Consider the following 25,430-nt stretch of genomic DNA (forward strand, 5'->3'; position numbering starts at 1 on the left):
TTCTTTCTAACATGTCTCCTTCTGAGTATAAAACCAAACTGTACAACCTGGATAAAATAAATAATCATTTCTTATTTTGTAGTCTCTTCAAACAGGAGAATCTAAAAAGAATTTACAAGGTTCCAGTGATCAAGCAACCAGAAGCTGCCCTTCACAATGCTGTAGAGAAAAAGCAGCTACAGCTACAGAAGCAAGGCAGTGGCAATGAGAGGGATTCAGGTTATCTTTGTATTGGATACAACACAAAAAACATAACGTAACAATTTATATGGAATATAAAATATAGAGAAAAAATTATTAAGTACGTTTATTTATTTTACTGGGATAGCTGATAAGATCAATATATTTGGGTGATAAATACAAAAACCAATAATTGTTTCTTAGAAAGAAGGAGCAGTAAAGGTGGTTTTTAATCCGGAAAAGAAAAGAATCACAAGAATAAATGACTGGAGCTTGAAACCAGGCAAACTTACTTCAGGAATAACACAGAATGTCAACTGTGAGAGTGAGTAAAACTGAAGCAAACTAATAGAAATGCATTGGATTCTCTACCAACTTAATTTCTATGTAGTGATGCCTTAAGAATTGTTCTTCAGAAATGTAATTTACTACCTATAGTCAATTTTGTTTAACATAGAAAGCTTTAATTATTTTTTACTCTGGGGTGTATCCTTCAGTTATTTTTTTGTTACTCATTCATAATGAAAGCTACATTTAAAATATAATGAAAGCTATATTTAAAATATAATGAAAGGCAGTGAATGATAATGTTGTACTGAAAAAGTTGTCACATTACTTATGCAAGGCAAAAAAAACTCCAAAACCTATAAAAATGCTGTATGAGAAGAGTTATATACACCTTAAAGTCTTCCTCTGAGGAATGAGATGTCTTGAAATTAAATTTGCATCAGCAACTGCCAAAATGTTCCTTAAGTCCATGTGTTGACACTAAATCTCATTACGAATTTTCCACCTGCTATCAATGTACATTAATTAGTGATTAATCTGAAATCACTGGTTAAATTCAGAAATTCAGAAACCAAAGTGAAGGAAAAAAAAAAAAGAAATATTACTGAAATTTATCCAAAAAGAATTATCCAAATTTGGAATTGTGATTGCAAACTAGTGGGCTTGGCATATGATAGGCTTGATTTTTAAAGGATTTCTGTTAAAGAATTTTTGTTTCAAAGAGGACTATAAATTACAAGTCAATGACAGCAGCAGGAGCTTCTCGGAATGGTTCCTGCTTATGTTTCTATCTATTGAAATGACATAATATATTAGGACATGCAATATCCATTTGGCTTATATATCCTTGCATGAAGAATATGGAAGTCATTCTATTCAAGCACTCTCTGGTGATTGGATGTTGATTTTTTTTTCAAAGTGGGAAAACCAGTGTGCATCTAGAAAGCACCAGAACCTAATGTCCTGACTTCAGCCAAGACCAGATCCTTAAGAAAAAATGTGTAAGAACAATCCCTTTATATTCACTCCAAGCTGCAAGATTTTTGAATGGAATGCCTCATCATAGGTGAGTCCTTCTTTCAGACATTTCTCTCTTTAGCTTTAAAGTACATTTATTCTTTTAGAATATGAACTATCTGTATTTTGCAATGAGCTTTGTGGCCAAACTACAGGTGTGAAAAGCATTTTTTTTTCCCTTTGGTGTTACTTGGTAATTTAATTCAGTATCTTCTAATTCTAGTGCAATGAGAATCAGTCGATAAGCATTCACTAATTTTTCAGCACGCTAAACAGTGCATAGAAATAGTGCATTAATTTACTAACCATTGTCTCTACTGCTGTTGTACACTGTATAGCATTTTATATATCTCTACAAAACATCTTACCAAAGCTAAAATCTTTGATGGGTTATCCTTTGTCTGGCTGACATTTTGTGCGTCTATAATCTCCTTAGAATTTGGACAAGGTTACTAATAAACACTGGGATTCTCACATTAGAAGTTCTGTGTATCTCATGGGCTATCAGCCATTTAAAGCCACTTAGTGTATTGCTTAAAATCAGCACAAAAACAAGATTGCTGCAACATCATGAAGAGTGTAGTCAACTCAGAAGGGCAGTTAGCTGCATAATGATGTTGTGCAGTATTTCAGTACCTTAAGACAATAAAATGTGCATGTGATATTCCTCACCACTATTTAATGATATTTTATACTAGTTAATTGTATTGTTGAGAAAAAATGAACAAAGGAGGCATGTTCTCTTGGAATTACAGGAAAATATATATTATTTCCTTGACGTTATTTAGGATTTTTGGAGTTGCATGTTAAAGCAAAATTGTGCATCAGCAGAATGGAAATGTTACAGGTCTTTGTAACCACCACTATGTTATCAAGTCATGATGAAAATAAATCAGGAAGATGGCTTTGGTAATTGGGCACAGGGACCAACATCCAGACATAAAAAGCCTTTGTGTACAGGATACATTGCCCCAAGCTGGTATTGCTGTGTAATTTTTGCAGATTAAAATTCTTGCATTGACAGGTTCTTCTGAAGTACTGCACTTTTGATGCTAAGCACTGCAGAAGCTCCTGTAGAAGAAGGCTGGAGAAAGAAACAGGCAGGAATGACAGAGAAAACTGAAGACAGCGGAGCCTAATGGAGCGCAAAATGAATTTTCTCTGCCAGGGGCAGCATTTGGCAAGAAGGAAAATCTGTAACTATTTTGAGGCTACAGAATTTGGGACCTTTAGGGCTCTGTTTTTCTATCAAATAAAGTCGCCTTGCCCAATTACACTAAATATTTCAACCTACTAGTTAACACCAAGCGACAGTAAAAATGAAGACAAAAAGCAGAATACTAATGCAGAAGACACAAAAAAGTACTCATTATAGCAGCCAAACTTGCAAAAATATAACATAAGAGAGCTTCGTAAATTTCCTGGAGCTATAGCTACTAACTAAACTTTAGGAAATCTGAGACTATAATGCGCATTCAAAATATGTACTAACTAGCAGCATGATAAGATTTAAGAACAATGAAGGATGGCTGAAGCTTTAGGTAGTACTAGAAAGAGAACTATAAAAAGTGAGGAGGAAGAAGGGAGAATAGAATGAGGAGGGATAGAAACAGAGAGAAAAGAGGATTGTGGCATACAGACTGTCAAGGGAACAGACTTGGAACCTGGCAGTAGAAGGAAAGGGGATTAACAAGGAGGGAAAGAATATAGAAGGAATAAAAATGTGAGTAGCAAAAAAACAGAAGAAAAAAAGATTGAATAAATATGAGACGTATTTTCTTTTTCTTTGAGAACTGAGTTTCCATGCAGAGTTGTGAGTATCATAAAAGCAAATCCCCAGTGATTTTGCATGGAAAAAATTAATATAAAGCAGTGTTGCTTTTTTTCTTGACATAGATATTGTTATCCTCTTATTTGTTCAATGCTGTGCTTTCGGTGTAGATTTGGACCTCAGAGTGCTGCTAACACCAGCTCTTCTGTTTTATCTGGAAGCAATTTCAGAAGCTATCCCATTAATGCTTTTGCTACCTTTCAGAAAATTCTTTCCTCAGGGACATTCAAGTTTGTACTGGCAGACAAAGTTTTAAGGATCTGGCTACCGTTATCACTGTATTGTGATTTTAACATATGTAGAGCAGAAAGAGTTAATAAAGCACATATGAATAGTACTAATGTTGATGAGAGCTCCCAGTATCCTGATGTTTCATGAAAATACTTTCAATATAGAACTCACAAAATGCATGAGAGCTTTTTTTAAATTGGTTAAATCTCTTCCGAGACTTCAAGTATATATTTTTGTTATTGTAACAGCATTGCCTGGCATAGTTATGAAGCATTCATAGCCAGCTGTGAGACTTAGTATAACTTTTATATATGTATTTATGATAACATTTATTTTTTATATAATAGTATGATTCAGATGATGAGAGGAAAACTAGGAAATTCCCATTTTATATGTATTTTTTCAGCTGCACTCATCTTTAATTTAATCTCATAAATTTTCTTTATATAAGTAGAAAAACATGAATTATAGAAAACACTATTTTGTTACAATAGCAAGTAAGTTGTACATGACTTATTTAAGACATGACATATATAAGACAACATGACTTGATTCTGCCATCCATTTAGGGATATAAAGAAGTCAGGGGCAGAGATAACAGGGTAAGGCATAGTTGAGAAAATGTAACAGAATATTAGCTCTCCTCCTTAGTGTCTTGGCCAATCACTCTTTGATCAAACAATGAAATAGGTTCTTTCCAATGTTATTTTAGTGCATTAATTTGAAATGGAGCTAGGCAGAATGTGTGAAGCAGGGAACTAGTTTCTTTGTGCCTTCAGTGAGCAACCTCTGGTTGTAGAGTTTTGTATGAGCAGAGCTCACCACTTCTCACCGGTACCCTATACGGCTTCAAGTGAAAGAATTTTTTGCCGGTGACAGCTTCAGATCTAAAGATCCTTCAAAAATGACTCATGGAAGTACGGGCTGGAGTGTAGTCTATGCTACGCTCTGTGATGTTGTTCAAAGAAGTTTGCAGAAGTTCCTCTGGCAAAGCTCAAGAAGTGTGTCTGTAATTCTCAGATTTTTTTTTCCCCCCCCCTAGGGAAAGTGATAAATAGGAGACAGTTTCATTTGTAAAACTGTGGTTTGCAACTGCTGAGTGTTGGGGCACTGTGAGGCAGGGTTGTGGGGTCTGTGGCACCCTTAGAGCAGGGGATGATGGCCCAGGGGGTGGATATGGGGTCTTGGGCTCTGGGGAGTCAGGGAGACTGGGCAGGGACAGGCACAACTGGCAATGCCAGGAGGCACAGTATTTATATACAGAGTGGCAAATCTGGCCCATCTATGGAGGATGCTAGCATTTTCAGTTAGCTAATATTTGTATTTATAGCTAACAAGATGCTATGAAACACTGGAAAACAGAAGAAAAAAAAAAAGCACAAATAATTTTGGTATATTTAGGCTTTATATATCCAACCACGTGCTTGTTTCGTTTGTTGTATGTTCACTCTGACTCCTAGTTAGGTAATTGTTTGCCAGAAAGAACTTTCCTTTCTGTCTTCCAGGGGCAGAAGTAGTAGGTACAGGGCTTGTGTGGCATCAGACTACGTGCCAGTTAAACTCGGCTGGCCACCGGGTGTCACTGTTTGACAGAAATCTACTTTTGTAGCCTAAAATTTCTGTGTATGTCATTGGCTTATGTGCTAGAAGTTGCAGGTTTTGTTGCAAATTTGTCTTTCTCATCTCAAGTGGGTGGACTTTTAAAAGAGCATTTTTGTGCATATTTATTATGTTTTGAATGGATTTTTGAAAATGCTTTTGGGCTTGTAAAAGCAGAAGGAGGAGAAAAATGATAAAATTAAGGCACATCCTGAACATTTGAGAGATGCTGTAGTGCCAGAAAATGTCAGTAAGATTTATTTTCCAACACCTGACTCCAAACTGCAGGGTACCTGCCTTTCCATCTTCTATGAAGGAAAAAACACAGTTGAATTAATAGGCAAAATCTGTTCCTTCTGAATTTTCAACTTGGCATTTAGATTTCTAATGTTTTTCAGTCCAACATAAAACCTATTGAAGCTTCTTGCTAAATCTGAGGGAAGGAAAAGTCTGAACTGATGAATTCATTTCACGAAACTGAAATTGGACAGAAGTTTAAAATGACTCTTCTTTAAAGAAAACCTTATTTCAAGAAACTTTAGTGCACCAGTGTCTTTGAGAAAGAAACATTCACTTATGAGAGTGAATACTTTGGTACAGCTTCAGACTCTCTTATCCAGATGATGAAAGTAGAAAACAAAATAAAATGTATTTTCTTTCTTTCCTAACAGATAATGCAACTGAGTGCCCTTCCCTATAATGAACAGCGGAGAAGTACGATCAATTAACTAAAAAGAAAAAAAAGTTAATAACTCAGGAGGATAAATTGAACCCAGGGAAATGGGAAAATGAAGACAGTACCTCAGTGATATGGACATTCTGAGTGGAGTAAAATCATTGAGTGTGATAGAGATCAAAGGATTTATTGCCTCCTGTCTAATAGAAATGGAGGGATTTATTGCCCCCCAAACCTGTGGCTTCCAGAAGAATGTACTTACCCCAGTGTCTGCTAAATGTGGATAAATTCCTTCCCTCACAAACCTCTAAAATGTGGAAAGATTTACTTCCTTCTGAATGGTCTGCCTCAAATAAGCAGCTACAAAGTATGCCCCAGATGGTGTATTTTCCTTCTCTTTATGGAGAAAATTTCAGAGAAGAACCCTAAAAGCAAATAAACATTTTATTCTGAGTTTAAAAAATGCAACTTAGGGAAGGAAGTAAAAGGTTATGAATGTTCAGGAAGAGTTTTGAGATAAGATATTATTCAAATACAATGTCATAAAGCAATGTACTATGATGATTCTAAAGCAAGATTATGAAATATGTAGGTATTTAATTTTATGTTGAACTTTACAGTATACTAAGATAATTGCATAAAGTAGCTGTGATTACCTAATGGAATACATAAGGTGAGATTCACAGGGACCTACATTTGTCCCACCGCACTGGGAAATCAGACAAACATTCAGGAACCAAAGATCTACTTCTGAACTAAGAGAAACAGCAAACATCAAGCAGTAGTGCTGCAGTTTCTATTACAAACACGTAAAAAACTTTTGTGTGCCCAAAATCAAGTCTGCATTTTTCCAACTACATCATTGGGCCAATAAAATATATTTACTCTGTCCATAAATCTTTCCTTGCTATCATGAAAATGTTAGAACATGTTTAAAGCTTTCAGATGTTGCTGGTTGTTATGTAATAAAGAAGTTGATTATACATAAAATACTGCTTATGTGGAATAGCAGTTGGGTTCAAAGTATCTGTAACTTCAGAGACTATGAGGATAAATGAGAGCTTCACCAAAAAATAGAAGCTGAAGCTGAGCATGCCTCCAGCTAAGCAGTTGTGTCTGCTATCTGGCTTTCCAAATCAATTCCCAGCTGCCTAGTGTTATTAAAGGCCAGAAAGGTGGAAGTGCACCACACAGGCACTTGGCCAGGATCTTCTTTGCCCTTAAACTTTGTTACAAGAATACTGAAGTTGTGGTAGTGGTGTTCACCAGAAGCAGTTCCATACTAGGACACATAGCTGGCAGAATGGTTTTGGGGGTGATGTGCTTTGAGTGTCTGACTCAGGCTTGAGGTTGACAAATTTGCATGCAGCTCTGAGGTTGTACTTATCTAATTTCTCCTCTGAGAGCTTAATAAAAATAAATGATAAAAATAGGTTGTACTAAAATATTAGGTATTCTCCCTGGGACAGGGATAAACTAAGGGAAATCAGTGCTCTGAATATCACAAGCAGTGATTGCTCATAGGCAGTAAAAAGGATCAAGGAAGAGGGAAAAGGAGTGAGTGAGTTTGAACTTCAGGGTAACACATAGCAAAGTGATGATTGAATTCAGTAGGAGCGCAGTAGATAAGGAAGGACATTGTATGTGCCTTTCCACATGTCAGATAAATGTGTCTGAGGTGGATATCACCCTCCCATGCATTAGCTCCTTTCTCATTCAGAAAGAAAAAGTATTTTAACTTTCAGAAGGCTGAGAGATCTGTTTCTTGCTTAGCTCTAATCTGCAATATATAGGCCACTTTTATTGATATACTAACAAGTAGTGTGAGATTCCTTGGGCAAGTAGAAATTATTATATATGGACAAGCATGTGCAGCACTATGCTGTAGCAGCATAGGCAAACAGAAAAAAATGCAATTTAACAAGGGCTAGAACAGCCACTCCTTTCCTTTCCTCCTCTCCTCTTTTCCAAAGAATATCTGCTCTGGCATATTGTCTTCTTTCTTTTCCTCTTTTTCCTCCTCCTTTGGTCGTAGTGTTCCCATTGCAGTTTCTACACATAAATATGTTTCCTTGAGGTGCTGCCGTCTTCACTGCTGGGCCCAGCTGTGTTCCTCACAGCACCTTGGCACAGACCCCCAACAGATAGATGCCACTGCTATGTGGCTCATTAAGTGTTGAGAAGGTTCCTTTAATCATGTGTGACACAAATACTCAGGAAGAACACAGGGGGAATTTTAAGAGGGCTAGAAAGCACCATCCTCACCTTGCTGTAGGAGCAGCCTTGCTCCCATGTGTCACATCATCTATGGCTCCCAAGTTTGTATCGGTAAGATTGCATCTGTCAAGAACACGGCAATGGGTGGCTTTGGCCTGTGATCTGTTAGAGAAAATAATGTCACAATCAGCCTTTTTTTGCTTTTATTGCTTTCCTTTGATCTCTTGACAAGCTCAGTTATTTATTTTCCACAAGCACAGAGCTCCTGAAACCCATTAGGCACTTAGTGGTGACGAGATTCTCGGCTGTCCGCCTCCATTTCAGCCTGCTGCTGCTCCCCGGCAGCTCCTTGCCCAAGGCAGATCTTGGCCCTGGCTCTTAGAAGGGAACTGCTCTGCAGGCACTGGTGTTACAGGTCACAGCCGCAGCAGCCAAAGCGGGCTGCACACAGCTGTCCCAGGGTGGCACTGGGAAAGGGATAGGGATGTTTGAAAGCAGGTGGGTCTTCTCTGTGTGCTTTTGAAAACTACACTCTAGTTGCTTGCCCTTGTATTTCCACCTTTTGGAAGCACTAAGCATATAGCTGCTGGTAATAGCAACACCTTGACTCAGACTTTAAATAAAAATCTCATTTGGGAAAAAATGCTTCAAAATAAACACTTGGGGCTTCAAGCTACTATGCAACACTAAGAGAGCATATTGGGGAGAGATTTTATTTTAGAAATCTACATTACACATGTATATTTACTGTCTACACAGATTATTGCTATTGTGTTGCTGTGCTTACATTTATACATATACATGCAGACACACAGATGTTTCTAACCAGAGCAATGCAGAAACTGAATTTCAATGTAGACTAGCTTTCAGCTCAACAAGCAAAAGTGACTTCTTTAAACTAATTTTTGAGTGATAGAATATTTTAAAAAATGCATTTCTCTGAGCCTTTGTGAACACACTAGAATATTTTGATGACAACTGTAGTCCAAATGGCAAGGTCCTGTTACAAGGAATTCATCACAGATGTAGTCCTTAGGCCAAATTATGACCAAAAGAAGACTGAAAATAAAATGTTAAGAAACAGCTGATATGTTTTAATTTATGAAATGCAAACTGGGTATGATTGGTAGGTTCTGACATATTTTTACTTGCTAGTAGCACTGTGGGGAAATGCGGGAGCCATCAGTGAAAACTTTCAGCTCCCATCCCCCTTCCCTTTGGCAGCTGTTGACCATCATTTCTCAATCAGGTCCACTCTTGAGCATGTCAGTGAGCTTCAAAACTTTCCTCCAGATGGCTGTTGAAGTTGGGAACGATGACTGCAAGCTGCATATTAAATACAGGAGTTCCTTTCACAAAGGTCGAGCCTGCAAATCTATGCAGCCTTGTTTTTCCTAAGAGGCACAAGCAAGAGGATAAAGTTGAGGCTGGGAGGAAGCAGGAGGAAGTGTAGAGGAACAGGACAGTCTCTGTAATGGCATGCTAAACCTATGAAAGTGAAAGGATTTTCATTGATTTCTGTGGGATTTAGTGCAGGTTGTTTGACTTAGGCTACTTGAGACCAGGGCAGACTTCAGGGTGTGCAGATTCCCTTTCCTCAAGAGCATCTCTCAGGACACTCCACTCCATGGCACACATGTCCATACAATGCTGTGTCTATACCAACTTATCTCTGTTCTCTGGGAATATTTCCAACTTTTCAGAACTCTGTAGAAAAGATAGTATATCTTTTTTTGTGCTCCTTTCATGAAACTTTCGGCACTGAAAGAATGGCAAGAGCATGCCCTGTATTTTCTCAGGGGTGGTGATTACTACTACATTTGTGTTGTTGTGAGCTCCTGGCCTCTGGGCAATGGTATAAGCCAAGACGAGCTTTTTATCACTATCAACAAATGTTTTTTTTCTGAATTCACTGGGTGGGATTTTGTCCCTTAGAAGCTGGTTAAGTGAATTGGCCCCTGAGTACTATTAAATGCTGTGAATTAATGTGTATGGTTTATGACACATCATATATGGATACCTAAATAGACGTATAAATTGTAAATTATAAATACCTAAATAGACGATACCTAAGTAGACGTATAAATGCAGGTATTTTAACCTTAAATGGAACCCCAACTGCTGTTCTTCAATAACTTTCCTGCAATTGTCATTAAGCGTCTTTTTCAAACCACCCTTAATTTCATCCCTCCCAAAAATCATAAGTAGATTAATTGTGTCAAATAATTGCAATCTACTCGTGGGCTGTTTGGGTTAGTTATACACAACATTGGTTGCAGAAGATTTCTGAATTTCTTCTCTATTTTGTCTACAGTAAGAATACAGGTAGCCAGAGTCCAAATTTCTTTCCTTTTTATTCTAATCTAGCTCTAAATAATTTGTCCTTAATTTGTCAGAATTTGGCCTAATGTTGTTTTCCTAGATTTGTTAAAAAATTTACCATCCCACTATTGAGCTTCTGCTACCTAAGCAAAAGTACAGAAGAACAAAGTCTTAAGCAGTTTCTTATTACCTATATGCTATAATTCCTTCATAAGACACAGATTTGCCTTTTCTGAGAAAGAACTGCTTCTAACAATTGCCTCATCCTGTGGGCCAACAAACTGATGTGACACTGGAGTATCCCAGGGATACTGCATTGAAAGTACATGGGAATTGTATAGGTCCTGAGCAACTTAAATGCAACTTCCATGCAAGAACCATGAAAGTCCAAGAATTTCTCTGTTTGATCAGCGAGAGGGATAAGATGGCCTCCATATTCAAATATGACATGCTGTGATGTGGTGGGATACTTTCACTCCATTCTGGAGCCACAGTCACCAATGCAGTGTGTTCAGAATTCCCCTTCTCCGAAGGATATGATGTATGATGGGTCATGACTTTATCTGATGCTTATAGATGCAGAAGAGATAACAATGCCTGCTGTAAAGTGAAGGATATAGCTATACCACTACTACACAAGGTGAGAATTAGTTCATTTCTTGCATAGCCTTATGACTGTAAGAGCATTGTTGTCAAACACAGTTAATTACAGTGAAATGCAGTGCTGGGACAGTGAGTCTCTGATGTTTACCCCAGGCACTCCCTGGGGATGCTTTCTGAATATGACAAAATTATACTGAAACACAGAAAAGAAGTTTGAAGGAATGCTTACATATCCAAATTACCATATTTTTTTTCTTTCTTTTTTTTTTCCTTTTTTTTTTTTTTTTTACTATTTCCCCCAGCTGAATCAGTGGACTGTTATTTTTCCTGCAAACCTCTGCTTCATGAAAAATGTATGGCTTCACAACAATCAACTCACATCTGTGTTTCCTGCAGGACAGGCACAGCAGTATACAGACACTTTACTGCCCCATATCTTGTGTATTATTTATGTATCTTTCTCTTATTTATAACTATTTATTGTTTTTTATGCATTTCTCCAAGTTAGAAGCTGATTCAAGGGAAAACATTAAAGGGAGACAAGGAAGAGTGACTGTTGGGTCACATTAATATTAAAAAAGTATCCTCAGGAAAACCATGTAGTTTATACAAGTATGAGATTAACTACAGCCTGTGATCTGAGATCTAGATTCAGTCTTGTTCTCTATTCAACTCAGGCATTCAGGAAGCAGAAAACTTACCATGTCTGGTACTCCTGAGCTATTGCAGATTGACTGAATGGCTCATAGTGATCCAGCAATATTTTTGTCAAGTTGTTAAAATGTGACTTAAAAATGAGATTGTGTTTCTGCTAAGATGTAGCCTGTGATTCCTTCAGATTTATACTATAGCTCTCCAAATAATTTTCAACAAGTTCTTCCATTGTAGAGAATTCAATATTCATTTGTATGTTCTGGAGTTTGTTGAGCCCTGGAATAATTTATTTGTCAGAAATAAAAGATAATACATCTATTTGGATCTTACTGCTAAATCTTAAAAGATGGTCTGGAGAGGGAATGACGTTCACGATGGGCAAATAATGTAAAATTTTTTTTATGTTGCTTGGCACTTTTGAAAATCCCCCCCTTTCCGAAACCTAAGTAGGAAGACAGAGTCACTTGGTACTGTAGAGTGTTACCAGTAGGGAGCTACTAAAAAAAAGAAAAAAAAAAAGAAAAAAGGGAGAGAGATTGGGAAAAGTGAGCATCTGGTAGGGATGAATTCTCTGGTAGGGATGAAGAGGGTGGTTGGTTATCCTTCTAAGCCATTTGGGAGTGACAGCTTGCAGGCTCTCAGGATATACAGAAGCAGGAGAGAGGAATTCAAGTCTATTAGAAACTGATAACATGTGAGTGAGGGAGAAGGAATGAAGTGCAATCTGCAGTGTTTGAGAGAAGTGAGAGTCCTAGATTTCCATCCAGGTTGTCTTGTGGTGTCTTCTCCTTGTACCTAATTTATCGTGCATCACATACAATTAGAACACATGATACCACAGGCGTGTCTCAAAAGAAATACCTATCATTCCTCTCTGACATGTACCTGTGAAAGACCAGTCCAAAACTTGGCTATCTGCCATAGCCACAGCATTCAGGTTGAGGTGTTTGTGATAGACAGGTGAATTCATTTCAGTACGGCAACAAGCTTAAGTGGGTATGCTGCTGTAGATGTAAACTGAGTTTGTGTGCATTTCTGATCTCCCTCAGTTCTTAAAAGACAAAAGGCTTGCTAGAGGCCTTTCCCATGTGGATTTGCTCAAAATATAAAGGGAAACACAACTAACGTAATCTAGCAACCACAACAAGGACTTGACAGCTTTAGGTTCTAGCAAAAAAAGCCTTTATCCAGGCTCATGAATTAATTCACTATGTTCAAAGTAACAAATATTTCTCATTATCTAGAAAACTATCAGTGTCAGCTACTTGCCTGATATGTTTTAGGCATAATCTAGTATTTAGCAAGCTAAAATCTCACAAAATTGGATTAACCGACTGGTACTTGCCAATTTAGACCTCACTAGAACAAAGAAGTCATTTTTATCAAGTCTCAATACTATCACAAAACACAAAATTAATCTCTTATTTTCAATATAGAATAGTATTATTTGGAGGGATAGCGTTTATTTAGTTATTATAGGAAAGACATTTTATACTGCAAAGATGAAAAGATCTCATTCTCTTGTCCAAACCAACTCAGTCCAAAAGGGACAAGGCAGCAGAATCTAATATGACAGAAATTCCTAGTTCGGAAATTACTTATGTAGAAACAGGAATTTGGGAATAAACCAAGATGAATGATGTACTTTGAAATATGCATTAAACCTTAATACAGACTACTAGAAAAGAAAAAAATAGAAAAAAAATAGAAAGGAAACAGAAACCTTAACTTTTATGGAGCTCAAGTACCAGACAAATTTTGGGTGGTCTCACACCTGATGTGCTGGATGGCACACTGACATCTAGTGGGAAAATACTTTCTTGCACGTAAGAGCATTCACTTCTCTGCACATTCGCATCATATTGGAAATGTGAATGCAAAAATACCTCATGCATACAGTTAGGTGTTGCTCCGAAGCACCCTGTTTGCTAAGTGTAAGGCAGTGCAGGAAATCCCTACACAAGATAAGCAACCCTATCGTGTGTCTTTTATTTTATTTTTTTTCTTTTCTTTCTTTCTAAATAGAAAGTTCCTCCAAACCCTTGCAGTGCTTGTGCATGCAAATGCAGCTAATAGGGAGCTCCGGTCCCGAGGCTGGCTGAGCATACAGCACCAAGTATCGGGGTACCCAGCAGATGGAGCACTTCACTTGCAGAATACCCTGCAAGGGGCCTGCACAAATGGTTTGAGTCATGGGTTTATGCTGATGTAAATTATGCTCAGTGTCTTCTGCTATTGCAAAAATACTGGTGCATTCTATTTTTATGTTTTTGCTAGACCCTATATATTTGCAGTGTAACATGATGATGCTATTTTAATGACACTGGCAAGACCAAGTGTGTTGTAAAATCATGTGTTGCTTTTGTACTTTTCAGCAATATATTACTCTAATTTGTTGTCCAACGAATGGTATCAATGTGTTCTTCTGTTTTCTTTTCTCTTCTTTTTTTTTTTTTTCTTTCTCCAAAGCATGAAATCCTGTAACACTCAGACCTTTAAAAGTTTGAATATTTTGTGGAACTAAATCATAACTCATTCTTTGGAAGTGAGTCTCTTGTCAGTATTCTGGAGTGGCTGAGACATTTTGCTGGAGAGACATGTATGTTTTATTTTATTTTTTTTTGTCTTAAAATCTTGCAGATTTTAGAGTGGAAATTAAGAAGGCTATTCTAAAGCTTTCTATGAAAGAAAATAAACCATGTGCGAGCACTGCAAGAGGCTGTTCTTGTATCGCTAGACAAATGAATGTAAATTAAAGAAGAGCAAAGGAAGCAAGAAAGGCATATTATGGCATAGATAAAATCTGGAATAAACTCATACGAGAAAAAAATAGAGAAATCATTAAAGGACCATTCATACTAATTTAGTGAGGGGAATGAACAAAATTCAGAGCGACAAGTCTCAGTGTAACCTAAACGGCTTTCCTCTCCATCTTTCAGCCTGCCTAGTGATCCACTACTGTGAATCACACTTACTGTCTTTTTACAGTTCCCTAAAGTGTTATCAGCTATGATTACTGCACACAGCTATTTGTTCTGTAACCTTGAGCCTTGTCCCTTTAACTTTCACTAGAATATAAGCCATTAGAATTGCTGAACTGCTGTCCCAGATCTATGTACTCTACCTCCTCTCCAAAACAAAGGAGTTCAAATCCTGTCCCCCAATTACTGAAGTGAAATTTGGGTGAGTTGTAGGTGTGGAAGTTCAAAACAGGGGAAACAGAAAAAAATCCACGCTGTCTTTTCAGCTGTTGCCTGAATTTTGTTACTGGCACCTTGGCATGTATTCAGAACTGGCCCAGACAGAATGCTCCAGAACATCTCTAATATCTAATCCTAATTAAAAATTTGTTAATCAACTATTAATTAAATCCAGGTTCATCTTCACTTTGGTCCTCTGTTAGGCTTATTTGCAGCATAAACTACATATCTACCCCTAAACCAAAGCCCCAGGCAAAATACAACTACAGCCAGTTCTCTTTCAAGCGTTTGGAAAAGGAAATGGTGCCTGATATTTACACAGTGCTTTTTTTTTGGTGTGGTGACAAAACTCCAGTAAGAGGGATGGAGAATGGTTAATTGGACACCTCAGTACAGAAAAGGACATTGAAGTGCTGGAGCAGATCCAAAGAAGGGCAACAAAGCTTGCGAAGGTCTTGGAGAACAAGCCCTGTGAGAGAGACTGAAGGAACTGTGGCTGTTTAGTCTGGGGAAAAGGAGGGTAAGGGGAGACATTATTGCTCCCTTCCAATATCTGAAAGCGAGAGTAGGATTGGTCTCTTCTCAATGGTGACAGCTGAGAGGATGAGGGGAAATGGCTTCATGTTGTGCAAGGGGAAGTTTAGGTTGGATATCGGGAAATACTTCTTTACTGAAAGGATTGTTAGGCACTGGAATAGGCTCCCCAGGGAGGTGGTTGAGTCACCATCCCTGAATGTGTTTAAAAACCACTTGGATGTGGTGCTCAGGGACATGATTTAGCAGAGGATTGTTAGAGTTAAGGTAATATGGTTAGGTTGTGGTTGGAGTCAATGATCTTATAGGTCTTTAAGACTTAAGGTTTAAAAGCAACTCTATGATTCTCTGAATCTATGATTAATCCAAACAGTGTAGCTTGGCTGTTAGGGCACTGCCTGAGAAGATACCTTGTGTTCCCACAGGCTGTAGGGTTTCTGATTCCAGGTTTCTCTTCCTAAACAAGTATTTGAACTTCAGGCCTGGAAATGAAATTTCCGTGGAGAGATTTTTAAAATAGAAAAATAACTCTGCTTCCTCCCTTTAATGGCACCAAAGAAGCCATTTGTTCAGAAACATTGTATTTGTTATCAATACCTCTTATAAAAACAACAGGTTGAGCTGTATCACTAATGTCAGTACTTTTCTGTACTCCATACATAAAATTTGAAATTAAAAGTTTTACTATCCAAATTTCTTTCGATAAATTTGCCTGAATTTAGTCTACTAAGATAAATGAATTTAAAAAAACAGTTTTTTAAAAAATTCAATTAGAACAAATTATATATGCCATTCATTCCATACATTGCTTAATAGATTCAGAATCAGTAAACGGTTCTGATTTTGGAAATCAGATTTGCTATTATATACCTATGTTGGTCTCTCCAATAGTAATGTCTTCTATTTATGTCCATGGAAACCATAAATTTTCAGCTACAAAACAGTACTTTTTAACATAGTTACCACCACTGAATTCACACAAAAAAGCCTGATTGAGACATTCTTCATTTGGTGATGTGATAGTTATGCGTGGCTGTCTGCAGTGTGGCAAGTCATTCGTGTTGCTGTCGCCACTGCAAAAACACACCAGTCACCTCACTGTGCTCACATCCACTGCTTGGTTTCCATAAAATGTTCAGCAAGTGTTGATGAGTGTCAATTGGTGCAATTTTTTCTGCATGAAGGAATTCAATTCCACACCTCTGCTTTGTACACACTTCCATGTCCGACACTGTTATGTCAGACTGCCCTTTTGCTGCCTGCCATCTGTTGCACAGCCACAAAATGTAACAGAATATGGGCGGGAAGGTTCAATCTCTACTGCTATCCCACCACCATCTGCCTCAGACTTTGTGGGACATCATCACAAAATAGGAGGCAGTACTTTTGGAGTAGCCTTCACAGTAGCCTGGGGGATTAAGACATTATACTTGAAAGCAAATCAAACACAAAATTCTAAAATAGGCATTCACTGCCAGGACCTGTTGATATTTTATGTCAGTCAGCTCAAACAATAATATGTGCAAATTGTTCTTTTTTGTTTGACTTTCTGTAGCTTCAGCATACATAGACTTAAAGAGATTATTGGAAGATCACCATTGCTATTGAGATTACCTGTGGCTCTTCAGGTTTCAGATTTGGAACTTTTTGTTTGTGGTGAATTTTATGAGTTATACTTTAATCCCACAAGAAAACAAAATTTGTTCACGGCAGTTGAATAATCTGATGTTATTGTTATGTCCTTGTTTCCCAATTGCCAAGTAAATTGTGCTCTGTGTTTGGTTTCGCCACAAGATGTTGCCCACTTTCTGTTCTACAAAGCAGTTCACTTATGTATTAGAAGCAACAAGCCATATACATCAGTCAATTATATGGCACCTCCACACCATCAAACTAGCAGTCATTGTGATTTACACTTACACTGATAGATTATTTGGCAGAGAACTTATCAATAGAGTCTCTGAAATTAAGCAAGTATTTAATTCCCAAGGAAGGTTAGCTCTTGGGAGTCTAAAAAGCCTATTCCTGTACAACAAATCCAATGATAATATGCAATCCATATGCATGTCAAATCAGCAAGACATTTCAGCCTATGTGAATGTAAACACATATGCCATTCATTTTCCCCTTGACCTTGGGGACCTGTGTTGGAGAAGTACTCTCTAGTTGACAATGTCGGCTAAAGTATACCCAAAGTTCAGGTTCACTTCATATGAGATTGCATTTGAAATGCACAGTGAAAAAATCCCTTGGTTTAGAGATGTGATGGGAGGAAAATCATGCATGTTTGTTTGTATCCAGGAATGTGGAGGGAGTTCTTTATTGTCCTTAGCTTTTACTTTATTGGCTGCATTTACTATCCATTCACAGTACATTTTTAGTAAATATATACATTTCTTTTAATTGTCCCATGTTTAAACTTGGTTTCAGAATCTATGGTAAGATAGATTTCTTCAAAATAAAGAAGATTACTTCTTTTCATCCATAAAAATGCAACTAGGAGGCAAGAGGGTCTCTGCTTGTGTAAACATAGGAAGTATAATGTCATAAATATATTAGGCACTTTACATTCTCCAGCTTCTTGTCCACTGTACGTAATAACTAAAGGTAGACTCTTAACAGTAGACCCTGTGGGGGCAATTCATTCATCAGGAAATCTTCACCCACTGGATATAATTTTGGGTGGCTAGTGACAGGACAGTTCCTTAGTGGCACCTACTCAGTTATGTTCATCACCTTTCTTGCTCCCCTTTGTCTTTTTCCCATCCTATTACTTCTATACACATGTAGAAGGAATTTTGCAAAGGCGTTTTCAAGCACTGTATTTACCATGTGTATGCAGACTGTCTGTGATGCATATGTACCAATACTCTTTTTCTGTGTGTTTATAATGAATTCATTATGACTGAGAAACACAGCATGTGCTGTGTATGTACAGAGTTGTGTCATACTGCTGCACTGATCCATTGTTTGTGGAAACCACTGCGTCTGCTGAGCAGTCGTGGTGCATTTTTTTCTCAGCATGCAAAAATGAATATGGTGGCTTTAGGAATAAGAAGACCTACCACTGGCAATCTCATTCTCTGAGGGACAGTTATCATTTGAGGTACATTTTTTTTTCTCGAAACTCTTGAGGAAACAACTTTAGGAGCCTGCAGCTTGGCATTTTATTGGTCAAGCCGATGCAATTGTTAGATATCCACAGCTCATCAGAATGGCCTTGCCAGAAAAATAGAACAAATAGCTTTTATTCTGATACTGAATCATAGATCTGTACTGTGAGACCATGGAATTAGAACAGTCTCTATGTAGCTCAGAAAATCTCCAGTCCATCATATGGGAAGTTTGAGTATTACTGGAATTCATCCTCTCTCCTCAAGATGGTATGTTCACATCATTCTGTGACAGGCCTCCTGCTGCAGAAGGACCTGTGTATGTATCTGCACAAGTAGGGGAACATTTGGCATTTGCCACATCTGTCTTTAATGTCTTGTCCTAGGTCTCCATGCTGAGTGTTCCCTTGTAATATCTGTGAGGCTTTCAGATCTCTTTCTGAGGAAGGCACTGTCCATGTTTTACTTGTGTAAGGAGGCAAAAAGGGGTGGATGAGAATATGCTTGTGTGCAATATGTACATTTAAGTTAAGGAGAGTTGTTCCACTGTGATCTATGTCCTAGAAGATATTCTCTGTACAGTGCTAAAAGTTTTAGCATTTCCCCATAGCAGTTCCCTCTTTGCATCTCTTAGAAATACCAACATAAACAGTTTGATGTATTTTGGCAAATCTGTTAAACGTGAAGGCAGATTTACTTGTCTTGTGAGTTACATGTCAGAAAGCTCATATACTTTATAGCATGAACTGTGAGAATAAATCATTCCAAGAAAGAGGGCTCCATTCAAGGATATGTGGGTAAATTTTAATAGTCTGTGATATGCAAGAGTTTAAACTAAACTGCCCAATTTTTAGTTCTGGCCACAATCTGACTGTAAGTCACTAGCTGATGTGCATAAAACTTAAGATATAGAAATTTCTCCAGTGGCTGAATATTTAGACTTTATCTTCAGTTGATCGTCAACTTCATTGCTTTTAGGATCTTCAAGGGAATTTGTGCCAAAAAGTCAGAATTACTGTTAGCACCTGGGCAATAACAGAAATAGGGACAAAAATGTTTAGAACTTAGATTGTAGTTCAGATTCTTTCAGTTGTTGTCATCATGTCTCCATTCACAGCTCTAAAGTTCTCAACAACATAGAGTCTATTTTGACTCCTGGATTCTCTTTCCTCTGAGTCTGGCTCAGAACTGCAAAGTTTTGGTCTTATGTGCTGTGTAATATTTTGTTCATTCTTGAGCTAGTCTAAATATGAATTCAACAAGATGTCTTTCTAACAAAATTTTCTTTCTTCTTTCTCTTTTGGTATTTGTCTGACAACATAAGAAATTAAATTAAAGTATTAAAGAATAAAGGCCAAAGCTAAGCAAGAAAAGTGGTAAGAGAAAACACTGGACAGAACTCTAAACCAGAAGAGCCTACCTGCCTGCATCCTTCCAAATTCTGCTATTAATCTGGTGCACATACTTATACACTTTGAAATTGGTGAACAGCTTTCTGTCACAAACATGCACATACATACACACGCATGCATACATCTTTTTATAAATAATGAGACAGTAATTATAATAATGAGACACCTGGTGTTTCTCTGATGTGTACTGAACTGTATAAAGAAAGGTTCCCATACAGGACTTCTGTGTTTTGATGTTTTTTTTCCCCTGTAGTGTTTTTCTGAACTCCTGGTGCTCCAGAATTTCTGCTCACCTAATTCTAGAGCAAGCTGACAAAGACTGAACTAGGTATATGCTTCTTGCTCTCAACACACATAGAAGCATAGGAGATCTTGTTCTCTTTTGTGCCTTCTTATCCACAAGATTTAGGACAAAACAATGAATTACTCTCCTTAGTAAAAGCAGAGCTCTACAAAAGTTACTATTAGCTTAATGATAGATATGATTTTTCTCATTTCCCATGTAGCTATTTGTGGAAGAAAGTAGATATGTCTGCTGATTTTCACCACAAGTTAAAAAAGTAATTATATGAAATTGCTGGCAGGATGATTCTGATTGAGTGTGTGGTCAAAATTGTCAGCTTGATGCCAACTCTACTGCCTCTAAATTGACTTCTGCTTGTGAAACAGTCTCTGATCTGTTTGTCTTACCATGCCAGGCTGTAAAGCCTAGCAGCTCAGGAGTTGCTTCAAAAGAGGATAGGCAGTTCAGGCAGTTGGAGGAAGATGCACAGAAGTATGGATAGTGCTCATCAGTTTTTTTCTGCTTAGAACTTCGTAGAAAGCCAAACTTTGCTTCCTGAGTGCTGAACTGATACAGAACATTTATCTCTATTTAAATACAGTAATTTATCTTTTTTTTTTTACATGAGGTTCAGATATTTCTTCATAAAAATAATCTTTAAATAGTATTTAGTTTAAATGTCAGATTTATGCTGAGAAACAATTATTGTTTTTATTTTTCATACAGCAAAATATTTTGTAAGGTTTCATCAGTCAATAGGCACACGATGAGGATGAGACCAACAGCCTTAAGGGTGTGAGTTGTCTGCCTGAAATCAGTGGGATTACTTGTGGGTTTTTTTTTTTTAGGTGGACATGTCGGAAAGAATCTGACTCAGAATTCATTAAAATTCGGGGTCATTGGTTTTTGGGTAAGTCCTTAAGCACTTTGCTAAACAGGAGGGCTTGGTACCTATAATCTGATTTGTAACTCAGGACATCACTACTTGCTGCTATTAAATTCTTACTTGTCATCATGCTCCTCTACTGACAACTGATTGGGAGGTCATTATTGCCATTCCGTATCTACTTTTTTGTCCTATCTTGCTCATGAATTGCAAGTTTGTCTAACATGTGATTTTCCTATTACATCTGCAGTCCAACTCACTTAACCAAGCCTTGCCAAAATCTTGTCTGTACATGAAAAATTGCTTCCATAAAGTCTAAAATAATTACCATCTGTGTCTTCTGAAATTCATACAGGCTATTATTCCTCATTATTCAAATTGAACTTTTGATTCTTGTACTTTGTGTTTTCATACAAAAATTGTGTATTTTCTTAAGTCTTTAAAAGTGTAGTTTCTTTCAAAATCATTGAACTTTGTGGAGACAATGACAATTGAATAATCTTTTTGATGTGAGTTTAATTTATTTGAGTTTACTGATCAAAAACTACTGGTCTGGATACATATTTGTGGCAGACAAGTTCATTTAAAATTTTGGTATCCTTGAGTTACAGAACACAGTAGGGAACATTCCTGAATTTTCAACAGAAAACTCCTAGTTTTCATGCTTGTACATTCTTGCTTGTACATGTGTATTAAAAGCTGTGCATATTGCATGTGAACTAAAGCAGCTAGCTTGCCTTACTTAGGTGTATCAGTGTGTATTGAATGCTAAATACAAGCGCTGGTTGCAATGTTTGCTAGATAAGCTTAAAGGAATTGGAAATTTCTTGGCTGTTCATATTAGGACAGCTCCTTGCAATTTCTGGGGACATGATACTCAGTTCTCAGACTGATCGTACCTCCAGTCCTTAAAGAACATGTTTGCTCTAAGTCATCATACAGTGATTAATAGTTGTAAGTAGATATATATATATATAAAAAACCTCCCCTATCTAATAAGCGGAAAATAAATGTGGAAGTAATCAAAAGTTTAAGTCATGAAATATAGAAAATTGATAAGGAAAACTACAGAGCTCAGGAAATGTACATGGTTGGCTGGTTTCCCAGAATTGAAAGGATGGGGTTATGAGTTGAAAGAGCCATGGAAGGTGAAACAAAGCTCTGTAGTTCATTAGAAGAGGTAAGGGACACTCAAGAAGGACTATAATGTATAAAACTGCTCCTGAGAGCTGTTAAGAGCAGAAGCTGCAATTAATTGTTGACTCATCTCTGACTTTGTAGAAAATACATGGCTGTCTAGATTTAGCATTGCCTTTGCAACAGTGGTCCTCCTGTTTCTCAACTGTTAACACTAAAATATCTCTAATTAGATCTAATCCTATATCTACTGCTCCCAGGTGGGAGAGTCTATGACAAAACTCATACATCCAGATATGAAAAGTATGAGTTCTGTTCAGGCATGAGGAGGCTGGGTGGGGAACTGAAGATAGATAGAATCATATTATAGAATGGCTGGATTGAATAGGACCACAATGATCATCTAGTTTCAACCCCCAGCTGTGTGCAGGATCTCCAGCCACTAGACCAGGCTGCCCAGAGCCACATCCAGCCTGGCCTTGAATGCCTCCAGGGATGGGCATCCACAACAGAATCACAGAATCACAGAATCACCAAGGTTGGAAAAAACCTTCAAGATCATCCAGTCCAACTACCCGCCTATCACCAATAGTGCTAACTAAACCATGTCCTTCATCACAAAATCCAACCGTTCCTTGAACACCTCCACGGTCGGTGACTCCACCACCTCCCTGGGCAGCCTATTCCAGTGCCTGACCACTCTTTCAAAGAAGTAGTATTTCCTAAATCCAGTCTGAATCTCCCCTGGTGCAGCTTGAAGCCACTCCCTCCAGTCCTACCACTGGTTACAGGAGAGAAGAGGCTGACCCCCAGCTCACTACAACCTCCCTTCAGGTAGTTATAAGCAATAAGGTCTTCTCTGAGCCTCCTCTTCTCCAGACTGAATAATCCCAGCTCCTTCAGCTGCTCCTCATAAGCCCTGTGCTCCAGACCCCTCACCACTTTGTTGCCCTTCTTTGAACCCGCACCAGGGCCTCAATGTCTTTCTTGTAGTAAGGGGCCCAAAGCTGGACACAGTACTCAAGATGTGGCCACACCAGAGCTGAGTACAGGGGGACAATCACTGCCCTGTTCCTGCTGGCAACACTGTTCCTGATGCAAGCCAGGCTGCCATTGGCCTTCTTCGCCACCTGGGCACACTGCTGGCTCATGTTCAGCTGAGCATCAATCAGTACCCCCAAGTTCATTTCCTCTATGCGGTCTTCTAGCCACTCTGACCCAAGCCTGTAGAGTTGCCTGGGGTTGTTGTGGCCAAAGTGCAGGACCTGGCATTTGGACTTGTTGAACTTCATCCCATTGGCTTCAGCCCAGCTATCCAGCTTGTCCAGATCCCTCTGTAGGACACCCTTGACACTTCCAGCCAACTTGGTGTCATCTGCAAACTTACTGAGGATGCACTCGATGCCCTCATCCAGGTCATCAATAAAGATACAGAACAGAACAGGCCCCAGCACCAACTCCTGGGGAACACCACTCGCCACCGGTCGCTAGCTGGATTTAACTCCATTTACTACCACTCTCTGGGTGCGGACTCCCAGCCAGTTCCTTATCCAGCCAAGAGCTTACCTGTCCAAGCCACGGGCTGCCAGCTTCTGCAAGAGTGCTGTGGGAGACAGTGTCAAAGGCCTTGCTGAAGTCTAGGTAGACTACATCAACAGCCTTTCCCTCATCTACCAGATGGGTCACTAGATCATAGAAGGAGATCAGGTTGGTCAAGCAGGACCTGCCCTTCCTGAACCCATGCTGGCTAGGCCTAATCCTATGATTGTCCCACACATGTCGCATGATCTCCCTCAAGACAATCCGCTCCATAACCTTCCCTGGCACTGAGGTCAGGCTAACAGGAGTGTAGTTCCCCGGATCCTCCTTACAACCCTTCTTGTAGATGCGAGTCACGTTGGCAAGCTTCCAGTCTTCTGGGACCTCACCAGTCAACAAAGAGCACTGATAGATAATGGTGAGTGCCTCAGCTATCACCTCTGCCAGTTCCCTCAGCACTCTTGGGTGAATCCCGTCCAGCCCCATGGACTTGTGACAGTCCAGCTGGAGTAGTAGGTCTGTGACTGTGTCCCCCTGAATTGCAGGGGATTCTGTCTGCCCCCCAGTCAAGACTACCAGGTCAGACAGTGGAGTATCCTGAGGATAACTGGTCTGACCTTTAAAGACAGACATAAAGAAAGCATTCAGAACTTCTGCCTTTTCCTTATCCTCAGTGGTCACATTCCCAGCCTTATCTAGTAAAGAATGAAGATTCTCCTTAGTCCTCCTCTTACTGTTGATGTATTTGTAAAAGGGTTTCTTGTTCCTTTTAACCCCACTGGCCAGGTTGAGTTCAAGTGGGCTTTTGCCTTTGTGATTTTCTCTCTACACATCTTAACAACTTCTCTGTACTCTTTCTGAATCACCCGTCCCTTCTTCCACAGGGAGTAGATTCTCTTTTTCTCCCAGAGCCTCAGGAATAGCTCCCTATTCATCCATGCCGGTCTTCTTCCCTGCCGGCTCATTTTATGGCTCAGGGGGAGCTGTTAAAACTTCCTTCTTAAACAACCTCCTTGGGCAAGCTGTACCAGTGCATCACCACCCTAAGTGTGAAAAACTTCCTCCTAAAATTGAATCTAAACCTCCCGTGTTTCAGTTTAAGTCCATTTCCCCTTGTCCTATCACTATCCACCCTGAGTTGTTCCCCCTCCTGTTTATATGCTCCCTTCAAGTATTGAAAGGCCACAATAAGGTCTCCTTGGAGCCTTCTCCAAGCTAAACAAGCCCAGTTCCCTCAACCTTTCCTCATAGGAGAGGTGCTTCAGCCCTCTGATCATCTTAGTGGCCCTCCTCTGGACCTGCTTCAAGAGCTCCACATCCTTCCTGTACTGGGGGCCCCAGGCCTGGACGCAGTACTCCAGATGGGGCCTCACAAGAGCCGAGCAGAGGGGGACAATCACCTCCCTCTCCCTGCTGGCCACTCCTTTTTAATGCAGTGCAGAACACAGTTGACCTTCCGGGCTGCAAGTGCACACTGCTGGCTCATGTCCAGCTTCTCGTCTACCAGGACCCCCAAGTCCTTCTCTGCAGGGCTGCTCAGAAGGATATCTTTCCCCAGTTTGTATAAATACCTGGGGTTGCCCCTACCCAAGTGCAGAACCTTCCACTTGGCCTTATTGAACCTCATTCTGTTTTCATGGGTCCATCTCTCCAGCTTGTCCAGGTCCCTCTGGATGGCTTCCCTCCCTGCCAAAGTATTGGCTGCATC

The 25,430-nt window shown here is 38.9% G+C and overlaps 1 long non-coding RNA gene across 1 annotated transcript; it reads left to right on the forward strand.

Annotated features, from left to right (window-relative positions):
• Positions 1-1,060: 1,060 nt before the first annotated feature.
• On the forward strand, positions 1,061-7,084 carry LOC125689688 (uncharacterized). The gene is made up of 3 exons (XR_007375394.1): positions 1,061-1,534; positions 2,510-4,548; positions 5,818-7,084. It is a non-coding gene; the product is annotated as an uncharacterized LOC125689688 (long non-coding RNA).
• Positions 7,085-25,430: the final 18,346 nt, after the last annotated feature.

Source organism: Lagopus muta, chromosome 2 (assembly GCF_023343835.1).
Source record: "Lagopus muta isolate bLagMut1 chromosome 2, bLagMut1 primary, whole genome shotgun sequence".
In the NCBI taxonomy this organism is placed as follows: Eukaryota; Metazoa; Chordata; class Aves; order Galliformes; family Phasianidae; genus Lagopus; species Lagopus muta.